Below are 18,054 nucleotides of genomic sequence, written 5' to 3'. Positions count from 1 at the left end.
CTCAAAGTTATGTTACTAAAATTTACTTATATTGATATTTGAAGCTATAGAACATTTGGTTGCACTATGTGTATAAGACTATATTTGTTTATTCATTTTAATGTTGATAGATAGTTGAGTAGCAAATAATTTTCTTTTATAAGCAATGATATTAGGAATGCTCACGTACATGTATTCTGAAGAAAATTCCCAAGAGTTTCTCTACATACAAATCAAATTACTGGATTGTTAGGTCTGTGCATTTTCAATGTTCTTGATATTGCATTTTTTTCCCACATAGATGCTAACACCTATTATTCTCATATTTTTAATATTTGCTGTCTCTTTGGAATAACATTGCATCTCATGGTGATGATTTTACTTTAAATTCCCCTAATTAGTAATGGCTTACTCCAGAACAGAGGTTGAAGCAGCAAATTATACATAAGACATCACTGGTCTCATGGCAAAGGTAAATGAGATGGCAGGACCACGAGCTCTTAAATCTTTGGTACAGAAGTGACGTTTATCATTTTATTCACATTTTATTAGCCTGAGCTAGTCATATATCCAAGTCTGACGTCAAAAGGATGGGGAAGTGTAATCTTTCATAAGATGAGGCAGGGAATATTTGGTAACAAGATTATAGTCAATTCATTTTGTCTTGTCTTATGTTTGGTTATCCTTTATTATACATTGGAGATTGCATTTGAAAATTTGTTTATAGACATAATTTAAAGGCTGTGATAATGTTTTCTTCCTCCAGAGAAAAATACTCATTTATTTCTGCCATATACCTAAGGAAACTACTAATAGTTAGAACCACTTAATCAATTTTTAAGGATTAAGATGATTCAAACATTTAAAAAACGATGTTTCCAATTTACCCTAACTTCTTTTTAAATAATAATTTATTATAAAATAATCTCAAACTTAGAGAAGTTATGATAGCCACACAAAATATCCTGTATCTGCTTCACCCATATTTCCCAATTGTTACCATTTCTCCATATTTGTTCTCTCTGTGTGTGTGTATATATATATATATATATATATACACACAAACATGCATATACATACATATATTCACAATCATTCATTATCATTATTCTTTTTCTGAGCCACTTGAGATCAAGCTGTAGATATAATCATTCTTAAATATACCAGAGTGTATTTCCCCCAAATAAGGGTACCATGTTACATAGCCACAACTATTCAAATCTGAAAATCAACATTGAGGTAATACTGCTATTCAATTTACCTACTACATTCATATCCATCCCAACTATTTCATCAAAGGCATTTTGTTTTTTCTTTCTCATCCAAGATCTAGTCAGAGATTACATGTTCCGTTTAATAGTCATATTGCTTTTGTTTCCTTCAATCTTAACAGTTACTCAGTATTTTCTGTGTCTTGTGACCTCTTCAGTTTTAGAGTATAGACTTTTAATTTCACAAAATGTCTCTCAACCCTGATCATCTCAACAGTCAGGACATACATTCTAGGCAGGAACAGGACAGAAAAGATGTTGTGAGTCTTTCAGGGCATCATATCAGATGGCATGCAATATTTTCTTGTTCCACCTCTGATGGGTGTTGTCAAACTTGATCATTTGGTCAAATCGGTGCCTGCTCCATTTCTCTATCACAGTGTTACCTTTCTATCTTTGTAAATAATTAGTATTTTTGGGACATGATCTGAGAATATAATCCACTCCCTTGCATTTAGCATCCATTGATCATTTAGCCTGAATCTTTCACCACTGAAATGGTTGCAAATTCTATCAATATGTTCTATTTCTATCATTCTTAATTTATTAAATGGCATTATATTATAAGAAAGAATTCTTTTCCCCTCTCATTTATTCATTCATATCAATATGAACTCATGGCTTTCTATTTAATTCAAAAACTGTAATATAGCATATCATAATTTATTTTGATACTCAAATTATCCCAGATCTGGCCAGTGGGAGTCTCCTCAAATTGACTCTGTGTTTTTTTGACATTCCCTTATCACCTTTTGAGAACTTCCTCACTTTCTGACTTATCATGTATTTTCCTTGCCTCAGCCCTAGAACCAGCTATTTTTCCAAGACTTTTGAGTTCTTTTAGTGGAAGATAACATTTAGAAATAAAGACCTGGGTACTTTGTGTGCTCATTGTTAGTAGGCTGTCATCGCTGATTCCAGCCATCTTAGCGCACAGCTATCCCACTCTGTTTCTCAATCTCTCTATAGATAGATAGATAGATAGATAGATAGATAGATAGATAGATAGATAGATAATATATGATAGATAAATGGATAGATAGGTAAATAGATATGGATAGATAGATATAGATATAGATAGATCTATAGATAAATCTCTATCTATAGATATATATATAATTTCTGAGTCTATAAGTATTCATACTATAAAAATACAGGTTTACATCAATACCTACAAATTCCAATCCAAAACCTCAAGGATATTATCTAAACTTCTCATTTTCCAAATTTTTAAATTAGCTTCCTTTAGCCATAATATACTTATTGTTTCCTTAATTCTGCCTCCCCCTCCACATGTAATCAATCTCATGATCATGCTGCTACCTGCTCTGCCTTGCCACCTACTCGACCCCTGCTCTCATTGTCGCTTTCTCATCCCTGAGGCATGTTACTGCCTACTAGACTCCATAACTCTTTAGCCCTTAGTAATGCTACCATTTCCAAGGGAAAGAAAGGGAAAGGAAGAAGAAGAGGAATTTGCACTTGCTTCTAAGTTCAATTAAAAACACAGGGGTTAGGGGCTGGCCCTGTGGCCTAGTGGTTAAGTTTGGTGCCCTTCAGCGGCCTGGGTTTGTGGGTTCAGTTCCTGGGCATGGACATACACTACTCATTAGCCAGGCTGTGGTGGCTTCCCATATACGAAATAGAGGAAGATTGACACAAGTGTTGCCTCAGGACAAATCTTCCTCAAGCAAAAAGAGGAAGAATGGCAACAGATGTTAGCTCAGGGCAAATCTTCTTCAGCAAAAACAAAAAAAACCCCACAAAAATACAGGAGTTCTATAAACCCTTCCCTCCCCCATCACATCTTTTTCTGGGACCTGGAATCCAACTTTTATCTTTCTAAACACAGGGCTCTCAAAAGCTCTGCTCAGCTTCTCAGCCACCTTTCAAGAAATCAGAAAATATATTCATGAGTATAGCAGGGTTCAGTTCTCTAGATTTCTGTTTCTTCTGGACTTTAGACTAGTACTTTATAATTCTCTCATTAGTTCACCGATGTACAATAAGCCTAAATAAGCAAAATGAAAAAAGTGATAAAAATTAAAATCAGAAATAAATGAAATTGGAAATTTATAGGTCACATCAGCATCATGGCAGAGTGGGTTATTCCCTTTGTGTCTCCTCTCTAAGTTACAACCAATCGAATACCCGTTGACCAAAAAAGGACTCTCTACACAGCACTTAAGAGATCCATGCATCTATACATCTGAAGGTGTGCAGACTAGACCTCTGAGAGGAAGTGGAAAGGGGGAAACAGCCTCTTCTTCCTCCCCTGGAAGTGGTGATCCATAATGAGGATGCTGACACCTGCTCAGGCACTTGTGAACAGAGGCAGCAGGGGTAGACATGGCACTCCTGCCTAGCCCCTGTCTCCCCCAGAGGTGGAAGGTGGTGCACATGTCCAAAGGATTCAGGACACTGAATAGAGTTGGTGACCCAGCCCCTTCCCTTTCCCCTGGCAGTGGCCCGGTATTTCCAACAGTGAGGACTTTAATCAAAATATGGATTTTCCCAGATCGGGCAGGGTGCCCTGACCTGAGTTTTTAAATTGCATCAGCTCACAACAGTGACCAGAGGCTGCACAAGCAAGCAGCAATGACACTCATTCCCTGCTTAACCTCTACCCCTTCAGCAGTGACCAGTAGAACTTGTGACCTGAAGCTTCAATAACCACAGCAGAACCCATGACCCAGTCCCCAGTGGTGGCATCTCTGTCACTGGGCTCTACAAGCTGTGGAGGCTGCATACAAGTACCTGAGTCCTCAGGCCACCAGCAGTGACAGTGGCACCCATGAACCAAGTGCCCCTGGCAGTAGTGCTGCCAGCAACTCCAGACAACCTGGGAGCAGCAGCACAGGTGGTGCACAGGCAGTAGCATCTGAGCCTGTGGAAAGTCCACAAAGAGCCAATAGTGGGACATGAGGTCCAGGTGACCTCAGAAATAGCAGAAGTGCTCACAGCCTGATAACCCTGGTTGCTACATCTGAGACTACAGCAACATCATAAGAAACAAGGCATCAGCAACTTTAGAGGCACAAGCATCATAAAGAGGGCACTGATGATGCTTCTAGTAGAGGCAGTGGAGGGTGGAAAGTGCAGGCTCTCAGATACTACCGGAAGCAGCTCAGAAACAAAGTAATCAAAGGCTTACCCAAATAAGAATGGTGGTTTCTACCACAAACGTGATGGCAGAGGATCAACTAATCAAATACCATGAAAAACTACAGTAACATGATAGAACAGAAAAAAAAAATGACTCTCCAAAACCAAACTTGAAGTCACAGAAGATTGCAATCCAATTGAAGATAATTCAAAAAAGTTGTCAGGAAGAAGCTCAATGAGTTACGAGAAAACTCAGAAAGACAATTCAATGAATTCACAAATAAAATTAATGAACAGAAGGAGTAATTCACTAAAGAGATTGAAACTCTAAAACAAAACAAAACAAAACAGAAATACTGGAGATGAAGAACACAATTAATGAGATTAAAAATAAAGTGGAAAACACTAAAAATAGAGTAGACTGTGTGGAAGAGAAAATTAGTGAACTCAAGGATTGGAACCTAGAATTAATTCAGGTGGAAGATGAAACAGAAAGATTTTTTAAAAAATGAAGAAATTCTATGAGAAATATCTGACTCATTTAGGAAAAGTAATATGAGAATAATAGGTATCCCAGAAGGAGAAGAGAGGGAGAAAGAAGCAGAGAGCTTATTCAAAGAAATAATAGCAAAGAAATTCTGAAACCTGGGGAAGGAACTGGATGTACAAGAACATGAAGCTAATAGAACTTCTAATTTTCTCAAGGGGAAAAGACTTTCTCCAAGGCATATAATATTAAAATTATAAAAGCACAATGACAAAGAAGGAAAATTAAGGGAAGCCAGAGAAAAGAAAATAACCTGCAAAGAACCCGCATCAGGTTTTCAGCAGATTTCTCAACAGAAACTCTACAGGCTAGGAAAGAGTAGAATAATATATTCAAAATATTGAAAGACAAAAACTGTCAGCCAAGAATACTTTGTCCAGCAAAGTTATCTTTCAGATATGAAGGAGAAATAAAAACTTTCCCAAACAAAAAAAAGCTGAGGGAGTTCATTGCCACTAGATCTGCCTTATGAGAAATGTTGAAAGAGGCTTTCTACCTGAAATAAAAAGGTAAAGGTTTACAAATATTTGAGCAAAGTGATAAGTAGACAGAATCAGAAAATTGCAACTCTGTATCAGACTAGATTAGTAAACACTTAATTATAACATGAAGGCTAAAAGTAAAGCAAATGTCAAAAATAACTATGACCACTTCAATTTCATCACAAACTAACAACAAAAATAATAATTTGTGACAAAGAAAATATAGAAAGGGAAGAGGAAAAGGATTGAACCCGCTTAGGCTAATGGAGATAAGACACTATCTGCAGCAAAAGGACTATCTCGTCAATGAGATCTTTTATAAAAACCTCATGGTAACCAAAAAAAAAAAAAAAAAAAAATCAAAGCAGAATCGCAAATCATAAATAAAAAGAAAACTGAGGAAAACATCACAGAAAACCACCAAACTGAAATTGCAGACAGAAATACAAGTAAAAAGAAACAATGGAAATTTAGAAAAACCAGAAAACAAAAGATAAAATGGCAGTTTTATGACCTCATATGTCAATAATAACTCTAAATGTGTATGGATTGAATTCACCAATCAAAAGACACATAGTGGCTGGATGGATTAAAAAAAGACACACCAATATTTACTGCCTCCAAAAGACACATTTGAGCTTTAAAGAAAAACAGGCTCATAGTGAAGGGATGGAAGATGATACTCCAAGCAAATGGCAACCAAAAAGAAAGTGGATATAGTTATACTTATATGAAACAAAACAGACTTCAAGACAAAAAAGAGAGAAAAAGATGAACTTTATATGATTAAAGGTACATTCCACTAAGAAGACATAACACTTATTAATACACATGCACCTAATATAGGAACACCAAAGTATATAAAGCAACTATTAACAGACATAAAGGGAGAAAACAACAGCAACACAATACTACTAGGGGCCTTTAACACCCCACTTACATCAATGGACATATCATTCAGACAGAAAGTCAACAAGGAAACAGTGGCCTTAAGTGAAACACTAGACCAGATGGACTTAATACATATGCATATAGATAGATCATTCCACCCAAAAGCAGCAGAATACACATTCTTCTCAAGTGCACATGGAACATTCTCACATATAAATGATATGTTGAGAAACAAAACAAGGCTCAATAAATTTAAGAAGATTGAAATCATGTCAAGCATCTTTTCTCACCACAATGGTATGAAACCAGAAATCAATTACAAGAAGAAAGCTGGACAACTCACAAATACATGGTGACTAAACAATATGCTACTGAACAACTATTTGATCAATGCAGAAATCAAAAGAGAAATGAAAAAATACCTAGAGACAAATGAACATGAAAACATAAAATACCAAAACTTATGGGATGCAGCAAAAGTGGTACTAAGAAGGAAGTTTATAGTAATACAAGCTTACCTCAAGTAACAAGAAAAATCTCAAATAAATAATCTAAAACTATACCTAAAAGAACTAGAAAAAGAAGAACAAACAAAGCTCAGAGTCAGTAGAAGGAAGGAAATAATAAAAATCAGAGCAGAAATAAAAAAATAGAGACTAAAAAATCAATAGAAAGGGTCAATGAAACTAAGAGCTGGTTTTTTGAAAAATATAAACAAAATTGAGCAACCCTTAGCCATATTCATAAAGAAAAAAAGAGAGAAGGTTCAAATAAATAAAACTGGGAAAAAAAGAGGAGAAATTACAATGAATACCACAGAAATACAAAAGATTATAAGAGAATATGATGAAAATCTGTATGCTAACAAATGGGATAATCTAGAAGAAATGCATATATTCTTAGAATCATGCAACTTCCCAACACTGAATCAAGAAGAAATAGAGAATCTGAATAGACCACTCACAAGTAAAGAGATTGAAATAGTAATCAAAACCTCCCAAAAACAAAAGTCCATGACCAGACGGCTTCTCTAGTGAATTCTACTAAACATTCAAAGAAGGTTTAATACCAATCCTTCTCAAATTCTTCCAAAAAATTTGAGAGGACTGATGCTTCCTAACATTACCTCAGACAAAATCAGACAAGGACAACACAAAAAAGGAAAATTACAAGCCAATATTGTGATGAACAGAGATGCAAATATCCTCAACAAAATATTAGCAAATCAAATACAACAATACATTAAAAGGATCATACACCATGACCAAGTGGGCTTTATTCCAGGGATGCAAGGATGGTTCAACATCTACAATTCAATCAATGTAATACACCACGTTAACAAAACGAAGAATAAAAATCACATGATCATCTCAATAGACACACAGAAAGCATTTGACAAGATCTAACACCCATTTATAATAGAAACTCCCAATAAAATGGGTATAGAAGGAAGTACCCCAATATAATAAAGGCAATGTGGGAGAAACTGACAGCCAATGTCATAGTCCACGGTGAAAAACTGAAAGCTATTCCTCTAAGAATAGGAGCAAGACAAGGATGCCCACTCTTGCCACTCTTATTCAACATAGTATTTGAAGTCCTAGCCAGAGAAACTAGGCAAAAATAATAAATAAATAAATGTCACCCAAATTGGAAAGGAAGAAGTAAAACTGTCACTATTTGTGGATGACATGATTCTATATATAGAAAACCCTAAAGAATCCACAAAATATCTATTAGAAATAATTTTAAAATATGCGAATTTTCAGGGCACAAACTCAACATACAAAAATCAGTTGCATTTCTATACACTAATAATGAATTAACAGAAAGAGAAATCAAGAATACAATCCCATTTACAATCGCAATGAAAAGAATAAAATAACCAGGAATAAATTTAACCAAAGAGGTGAAGGATGCATACACTGAAAACTACAGGACATTATTGAAAGAAATTGAAGAAGATATAAAGAAATAGATATTCTGTGCTCGTGAATCAGAAGAATAAACATAATTAAAATGTCCAAATTACCTAAAGCAATTTACAGATTCAATGCAATCCCATTCAGAATGCCAATGACATTTTTCACAGAAATAGAACAAGGAATCCTAAAATTTACACGGAAGAGAAGATCTTGAATAGCCAAAGCAATCCTGAGAAAAAAGAAAAAAGCTGGAGGTATCACATTCCCTGATTTCAAAATATACTACAAAGCTATAGTAATCAAAATGGCACAGGCTGGACAGAATAACAAACAGATCAATGGAACAGAATTGAAAGTCCAGAAATAAAACCACACATCTATGGACAGCTAATCCTTAAAAGGAGCCAAGAACATACAATGGAGAAAGGAAAGTCTCTTCAATAAATGGTGCTGAGAAAACTGGACAGCTACATGCAAAAGAATGAAAGTAGACCCTATCTTACACCATACACAAAAATCAACTCAAAACGGATTAAAAACTTGAATGTATGACCTGAAACCATAAAACTCCTAGAAGAAAACACAAGCAGTACACTTTTTGACAAAGGTCTTAGCAGTATCTTTTTGAATATCATGTCTCCTCAGGCAAGGGAAATAAAAAAAAAAATAAAAACATGGTACCACTTAAAACTAAAAAGCTTCTACACAGAAAAGGAAACCATCAACAAAATGAAAAGACAACACACCAACTTGGAGAAAATATTTACAAATCATATATCCAATAAGGGATTAATTTCCAAAATATATAAAGAACTCATACAACTCAACAACAAAAAAAGGGAACCTGATCTAAAAATGGGCAGAGGATATCGACAAGTATTTTTCCGAAGAAGATATACAGATGGCCAATAGGCGCATGAAAAGATGTTCAACATCACTAATTATTAGGGAAGTGCAATTCAAAACTACAATGAGATATCACATCATGCCTCTCAGAATAGCTATTATTAAAAAGACAAGAAATAACAAGTGTTGGAAAGGACATGGAGAAAAGGGAACCCTTGTACACTGTTGGTGGGAATGCAAACTGGTGCAGCCACTATGGAAAACAGTATGGAGATTTCTCAAAAATTAAAAATAGAAGCACCATCTGATCCACCTATTCCACTTCTGGGTTTTTATCCACAGAGCATGAAAACACCAATTCAAAAAGATATATACACCCTTGTGTTCATTGCAGCATTGTTCACAATAGCGAAGACTTGGAAGCAACCCAAGGGCCCATCAATAGATGAATGGATAAAGAAGATGTGGTATATGTATACACTGGAATACTACTCAACCATAAAAAAGATGAAATCGTGCCATTTGCAACAAATGGATGGACCTTGAAGATAATATGCTAAGCAAAATAAGTCAAACAGAGGACAAATACCCTATGATTTCACTCATATGTGGAAGATAAACAAAAACACATAGATAGGGAGAATGGATTGGTGGCTACCAGAGGGGAAGGGGGTGGGGACAGTGGAAAAGGGGTAAAGGAACACAGATATATGGTGACAGAGGGAAACCAGACTTTGGTAGTGGACACGATGTAGTCTGTACAGAAGCTGAAATATAATAATGTACACCTGAAACTTGCCTAATGTTATAGACAAAGGTGACCTCCCTAAAATAATTTAAAAAAAACTTGGGGGACAATCAATACTGTATCCATACTAAAGCAATATTTTAGAAGTATTATCTCTATTATGTTTAAGTGGATTCAGGGGATAAAACACATCCCTGTTAACTACTATTTCATCATTCTTGAGTATTTACTTCTGATTGTTCTTTCATTTTTCTGGCACAGGTTTTCAGGTATTTTATTCAAGATACGTCTTTGCACATTTGGAAAAAATCTTTCTGGAGATTTCTCCCCAAATGACAACTTGGCTGGATACAGAATCCTTTGTTCACAACTTTTCACTTAAGTGCTTGGTAAATGATGCTACAGTGTTTTCTGCCATTTAGTATTGTAGGGTACAAGTCTGAAGCCAACATCATATTTTCCCCTGGATACTTATAGGATTTAAAAAAATAAATTCTTTTCTCCAAAAATAAAAAAAAAAAGAAAGAAATGAATTGAATACATGAAAATAAGAGAGAAAATTAATGAAACAAAAAGCTAGTTCTTAAAAATAATCAATAAAATTAATAAAATTGATAATTCTCCAGCAAAAATGACAAGGATGAAAACACACAAGATATAAATCACCAATATCAGGAATAAAAACAGGAGACATCACTGCAGTTCGTATAGCCAATAAAAGGATAATAAGGAAATTCTATACACAACTTCATGCTCACAAATTTGACAAATTAGAAAAAAAACAATTAGTTGAAAATCATAAACAATCAAAACTCATAGAAGATGAAATAGATAACCTGAACAGTCCTGTAACTATCCAAAAATAGAATTTTTCCTTAAAATACTCTTGAAAAAGAAATGCCCATTCCTAGATGGCTTCATTGTTGAATTTTATCAAACATTTAAAAAAGAGTTAAGACCAATTTTACACCGTCTCTTTCAGGATATGAAAGAGGAGAGAATATTTTCCAACTCATGTTATAAAATCAAAATTACCCTGATACTAAAACCAGACAAAGATAATACAAAAAAAAGAAAACCATAAACCAATATCTCTCATGAACTTAGACACAAAAACACTCAACTAAAGTATTATCAAACTGAATCCAACAATATGTGAAAAGAATTAAACACTATGACCAATTGGAAATTATTTCAGTTGTGTAAGTCTGTTTCAACATTTGAAAATCAATCAGTATAGTTCACCATATTAATAAGCTAAAGAAGAATTATCATATGATCCTATCAATCGATGCAGGAAAATCATTTGGTACAATTCAACACCCACTGAAGATAAAAGCTCTCAGCAATTTGGGAATAGAGGGTTACTACATCAACTTGACACAGAACATCTGTAAAAAGTCTATACTAGCATCCTAAACGTGAAAGACTGAATCCTTTCACCTTAAAACCAGGAACAAGTCAAGAATGCCTGTTCTTATCACACTTACTAAATCTCGTAGTAGAAATTCTGGCCACCGCAATAAAGTAAGGAAAAGAAACAAAAGGCACAGAGATAGTAAAGGAGGAAACAAAGCTGCCATGTCATGAGTACACTCAGCAGCCCTCTGGACATATCTTTATGGCAAAGAAATGAAGTCATCTGTCAATGGCTAGAATGAAACTAAGACTGCCTGCCAACAGCCATGCAAATCAAAGATCTTGGAATTTACTTCTCCACTCCTAATTCAAACCGTCAGATGATTGAAACCTCAGTGAGCAATTTGACTGTAACCTTGTGAGAGATGCTAAGCCAGAACTACACTGCTAAGTCATTCCCACATTCCTAACCTTCAGAAACTGCGTGAGAATATAAATATTTGTTGCTTTAAGCTACTACATTTTAGTGTAATTTGTTACTTTATATTATATAATTAATCCAATTTGGAACTGGATATTGCGGATACTAAGTGTATCTTTACAGAGAGTACGAGTCAATTACAAAGAGAAAACTGGTGACATTAAGATGTACAAACGTATCAGACTCCAGCTTGACCAACCAACCAAGGGTAACATTTAATTTGTCTCTCTCCAATCCAAATAAAATTAAACGCATGAAGGCAGGGAATTCATTTCATTCACTGATCAATACAAAAAGCATAGTAGAGAGATTTTGTACGAGTAAGTACTCATGAATATTTGATAAACGAATGAATGAATGTCTTCTCAGGTACATATGTACTTCTCTGTTATTAGCAAGAGTTTAAAAAATATGCCTTACTCATTTACCAAAAAAATGTTGTTTCTTTCATTTATATCAACTCTTAAAACCGCTGAACATTAATTTTAATGAATTATCCACTATTTTTGACCAAATCTCTGAATATCAAGACTAAAGTTGTGTGTAGCAACAGACTTATTGTACATGTTTTATAACAGCTACTTATAGGAAAAACATTAAACCAGTCTCCAATTTAGTGGCTATCTTAAGGAAGTTCTGTGAAAAGCAATCATGTTAATCAGCTTTACTAAAAAACAAAACAATCTGAAATCTCTTATTACCTACAACAACAAAGGGTTATTCTTTGTTTGTGTTACTTTTAGACTGCCATGCAGTTCCAGGCTTTGGACAGGCTGAGACTCTGATAGATGTGTTTTTCATTCTGGGACCCAGGCTGAAGGAGTAGCCCCTTTGTGGGACATGTTCATTTTCAAGGTATACACAAAAAGAACAATAAATCCATTGTAAAATGTAGTGTCTCTTACAGCATCATGGGTGTGTTCTCGCTTCTGCTCACATTTAGTCGGCCAAAGATATCATAACCAAGTCCAAGTTCATTGGGCAGGAAAGCATACTCCTTTCACTGGCAAAAGTCAGTGAATATTTGCCAACATTAATGTTAACTCCCGCTGTCTTCTATCACCTTTTTATAGACTTTCCTAATCAGAACTGTTAGCCTCTATCTGATCTCCTGCAGGAAGAATTGCATTATCAAGGGTTCAAGCGCTTCCCAGTTTCACTCTTAACCCCTTGCCACCCCTAAAACTCAGTCAGTTATTCATTCTTTTGTTATGAAAATGTTGAAGTCATCACATAGTACTCACATTAAGGCCTCTAAGATTCCTAAGGTTTGGCCCAAAGTGTCAGAATCATTTAAGATTCCCGGACTACGGAAAAAACATCAAATTGATTCACGCCTTAAAGATTACCCACCATCCATATGCCAAAGCTAGTGTAGTTATGAGAAACTAGAGATCTGTCCTTTGAGACAACTTGCCCTTAGGTTCTGTCTTGTCAGAGTCAGAGTAGTGTTGATGAAATCCACTGATGTGGATTTCCCTCAAAAACTCGTAGTCTTATGCTATGTATAATCCATCTTTAGACTAAAGCATGACTTTCCATTTATTTCAATCTTGATTTACATCTATTTTTGCTGTGTGGATGGTCACACTGATGAATATATAAGTATATGCATACACACACATAGTTTCTGCAAATTTGTAAAATTTATTTCTAGAGAATATTTATTTTTAAAACATATCCCTGGATGGCCCCGTGGCTTAGTGGTTAAGTGCGCGCGCTCAGCTACTGGCGGCCCGGATTCGGATCCTGGGCGCGCACCGACGCACACCTTCTCCGGCCATGCTGAGGCCATGTCCCACATACAGCAACTAGAAGGATGTGCAACTATGACATACAACTATCTACTGAGGCTTTGGGGAAAAAAAAAGGAGGAGGATTGGCAATAGATGTTAGCTCAGAGCCGGTCTTCCTTAGCAAAAAGAGGAGGATTAGCACGGATGTTAGAGCAGGGCTGATCTTCCTCACAAAAAAATAAAATAATAAAATAAAATAAAAAAATAAAATGTATCCCTATGAAAAATATTTAAAATATTCTTTCAATAACCAAATTGGCAATGCTTTTTAGGAAAATAATAATCAGGGTTTGGTTAGTGTGTGCCCTCTAAGAAACGGGACAAGTTTACTGTGCTAGATATCTTTAGTTTGCCCTCCAGATTTACTCTCCACGTTTTTCCATCCTGTTCTGTACCTGGGGAGGCTGATGTGTATGGATTATATCAATAGGATTCTGGGCCCTCCAGTTTCTATTTGGGAGGAGATCTGAGGGAGGGAGGAGAGTGAAGTCAAGTTGATTATTTCCCTGGCTCTTTCCCATGTGGTCAGCGTTAAGTGGGCTACATCCTTCAATCAAATTAACTGGTAGGATCTTATCACTTAATTTCCTTGTTTTCATTATGACACATATTCCTTGGCAATATCTAGAGACCCCAAAGCCTGAATCCCTATATTGCAATTTTTCCAGGACATAAATCTCAGTCTCCTGCAAGGGTAAGATAGAGGCATGCTAAGAGCCTGAGGATCATATCCTGGCTGCAAGGCATCTGGGGAAAAAACTAGGAATAGTTTTCCCTTGTTTTTCAGAATAATCTGTAAAAGTATCTAGCTGCCTCCAATTGTTTTGCCTTCCTGTAACTCTATAGCAGCGTGACGTTCAGGTTGTTTCTCGGTTTCTTCCCTGAAGCAGACTTCAAGAAAAAATCTTAATCTAGATTTTCCCATTGCATTCAAAGAGAATATTTGTTTGGGGAGTTTACACAGGATAATAAGATAAAATATTTACATCTCCTATTTGTTGAATGAGAGATTTTCACTTTGAATTCCATTATTGTACAAATACATAAACTCCCTTATTTAAAAAACTTTGCACTTAGCCAGCATCATAATTTCAGGACCTAGAGACAAAAAGGGACCACATCATAGAAAATATTTTGACCATATGGAAAAATGAGAAGATCCCAAACAAGTATTTTCTATTTTGAAAGAGATGTTTTTACTACAGTCACAAAAAAAATGAGAAGATCTCAAACAAGTATTTTCTATTTTGAAAGAGATGTTTTTGCTACAGTCACTACTATTACCAGGTGACTAAGAAAGGTGGTATACAGACCTGCCTCTGGATGGTACAGGCATGATTTAAGATGCGGAATAGACTCCAACTTCTTTTGGCTGCATTTCCTTTTCCTTTTGCTCCTACACAGGGAACATATTCTTGCCTGTCTACCTTACTCATGCAGTTCTAGAGGTGCAGATAAATCATCTGTTAGTGAGGGTTTCTAATAGGAGCCTTGAAACAGCATCTGTGTTATGCTTAGCTTTTACAGTGGAAATCAGAAGCATTAGTAAAGGGCCTTCATTTACTATAGGTGATAATTTGTTGGTACTAATTCCAGATGCTACGTTTAGTCATAAGATGGAGTTAGCATGAGAGACTCCATGTCTAATCTGCCCCCATCTTACTCTCACAGTGTGCTTGGAGAAATGCTTAGATCTGCATGTAGGCAAGCTGATCAGTAGACAGTAACCAGTAGAGAGAATGACTTGTTAACAGAAGATTTAAGCCCTCTGCCCCAACTATTTCTTCTCTCCCTGATAAGAAAAAAACTAATGTTCTTTTGATTCCTCAGGAATGTTGCATTCAGCAGATCTGAAACTTTTATCTATGGAGAGACACCCAGCGATCTGCGATCATCCAACACTTGGCACTCCCTTCCCCAACCTCTTTTGCCTTATATAAGTTGTTTCCAAATCGGTTCCCCTTGAAGATGTTTTTTTTTTGATACCAGCCCTGATGTTGTGTCCTGTACACTAAACCCAGCATATATGGGGTTAAAACCAAAAGCACTCATCCCCTTCCCCTGCTTCTTCAGTTACATTTACATGTAAATGTCAGTTTCTTTAATCTTTGTATCCCTGAGCTTCACATGTGCAAGAAACTAATGTTGAGATTAGAACACTGACCTCCCCCTTGCACAACACAAAAGGCAGTTACAAATTGTTACAGCTCAGGTGGCCTCATCTTGAAGTCTTGGCTAACTACGGGTCCTTGAAGTTTATTGCAGGAAAACTGATGTCTAGAGAATATCAAGAAATTGAAGTTTCCCAGACCCCAACTCTGTCTTCCTAACACTAGAATCCACCATTCATCAAGGAAGCAGACAACCAAGGACGCTCACCTGCAGATTTCCTTATCGCACCATCATCACTCCTCTCTCTACGTGTAGTCACAACCTTTAAAACCCCTTGCTTCCTGTCTTTTGGAGAGATGAATGTTAGTGACTCTTCTTTCCTGGCTGATGTCACCTGAAATAAAACCCCTTTGCTTGCAACGAACTTGGCATTCTAGTTATTTTTCTGGCCCCCTATTGTGGGGCAAGTGAATGAACCTGTGTTTGTGTTCAATGGCAGTAGATTTCACGGGCCTTTTTTTTTATTTGTCTACCACCAAAAGTGACAACAAAAAGTCTTCTCTTAAGCCGTTAATGCTTAAAACAGCAACAGACTTTGTCTGGCTAAATCATCACCCTCATACAGCTCTATAGACTTCATTTTTGCCTTCCTAACATTAAGACACTTTATCTTGGCTGACTGAAACAACATAGAGAGTGGGACTTCCACTAATCAATTACTGTGGAAACAAAATCTAGACCTCCAGTTCCTCAAGACCAGCACCTGGTAAGTGATTTATCAACTTTGTGTTTAAAGTGCCCATATCTTGTATAAAACTAAATGCAACAATTGAAAAATTAAAGAATGGGAAATGGAAAATTCTAGTATGGATGTTTTTGCCATAAAAGAGGAAATATTGGGGAATTCTTAGGTCCAAATTTCCTATCATGAATTCGCAGGATTATTTTTCACATTTAAAATTGTGTTGAGGTAGTCTGCTATACCAATTTTAGGTTTATAAGGCTAAAAATAATTTTAAAGGCTATTAGTCTTTCACTTTCTCGGTATTTCTATTTATTTCCCAGGAATATTCTTGCATGGTCCACTGCTAGTTTGAGTTCTTAAAAAAATCTGTGTGGGGGAATATGAAAATCAGATCTAGGCAAAGATACAGTTTTCACAAGTCTAATTTTGTATACTTCTTGAGATTGTCAAAGACAATGTATTGTATAGAGGCTATATGAATGCATTTTCCATTGAGGACTGCTTTATTTCCTTTTTCAAAAATATTTTGACTAGTACATGGCATATTTTTCACCACAATACATGTGCAATCTTTTCTATCATTAAATCAGAGAACCATTACAGTAATGTGATCTTCAAATTTCTGGAAATGTATTACTTCCTAAAGGGTTTTGAAACAAGATTTAAGCTATTTTACTTTTTACACATGCACACTCCTATTGTCACTCTAACACATAACCACTTCAATAAGGTCTCTTATACCTCCCTTTGCCTTTTACCTTTTGTTTAATACAAAGCAATATTCTAAGAACTCCACATCAGCGCAAAAATTGATATTAAACGAAGAGTCATGTGATATCATTTATTGTTAATTGTTCGTTAGTGAGAATATTTAACATATTTTAACAACCAACAAAAAAGGCTTAATACATTTGAAATCCAAATATTTTAAATTAAAACAATTCTAGTAAGTCAGATTAGTCTATTTAGACTGACTGTGACCAATAAATACATGTTTTTTTAATGAATTAATGTTTCACAATTAGTATTTATTTAAAAAAGATGAGTGAGTATTCTTATTTTCATAACAACATATTAATTGGCATAAATTCAATAAGAATTTGTTCTACTTATAACAGGACAGAGTTGGAAACACTGGTTATATTACCAAGGCTTTGACTTGAATGTCATATTTGAGTGAGACATACATAGACTCAGATATGATCAGACAGCTTTAAAGAACAAAGGTTGACTTTATGGAACAAATAAAGCCCATGGAAATATGGGCCTGGTAACTTGCTCAAGAGTTCCCAGCAATTTTACCAGCTGAGTAAAGAAGATCACTTCCTGGCAGGTACAAGAACCTCAAGATATTTTGGGGAACCTCAAGACGAGAGTAATTCACCCCAAAGTATATGTACTGCAGATAGAGTCTGGTGGCAAGTCCTTGGTTTGGCTTTACTGGCCTCAAGAGGGCTTTAAAGTTCAATCTTTCATTCTTTATGAAAAGTTCCAGCAAGGCAGATTTAAAAGAGCCTATATGATCAGTTGCTCTTCTTGCTGTACTTATGTAAATAAATGGGTCAAGTTTACTGAAAATAGACTTATTTGCAAACCAGTTAGTCTTAATTTGGCTATCTTTGGTAAAAATGAGGGTGATTTTAGAGAGTAAAACTGTTTCAGTAGAAACTATAATACACACTTGTGGATTTTAGATTCAAGTTCTGTTCTCTTGGACGTTTTTGTTTCCTACCTATAAGCTTGACTGAATCCTGAATTCTTCTGGCT

The sequence above is a fragment of the Diceros bicornis genome, chromosome 8 (genome assembly GCF_020826845.1).
Source record: "Diceros bicornis minor isolate mBicDic1 chromosome 8, mDicBic1.mat.cur, whole genome shotgun sequence".
Classification (NCBI taxonomy): Eukaryota; Metazoa; Chordata; class Mammalia; order Perissodactyla; family Rhinocerotidae; genus Diceros; species Diceros bicornis.
Note: the sequence above shows the minus strand (reverse complement) of the source record.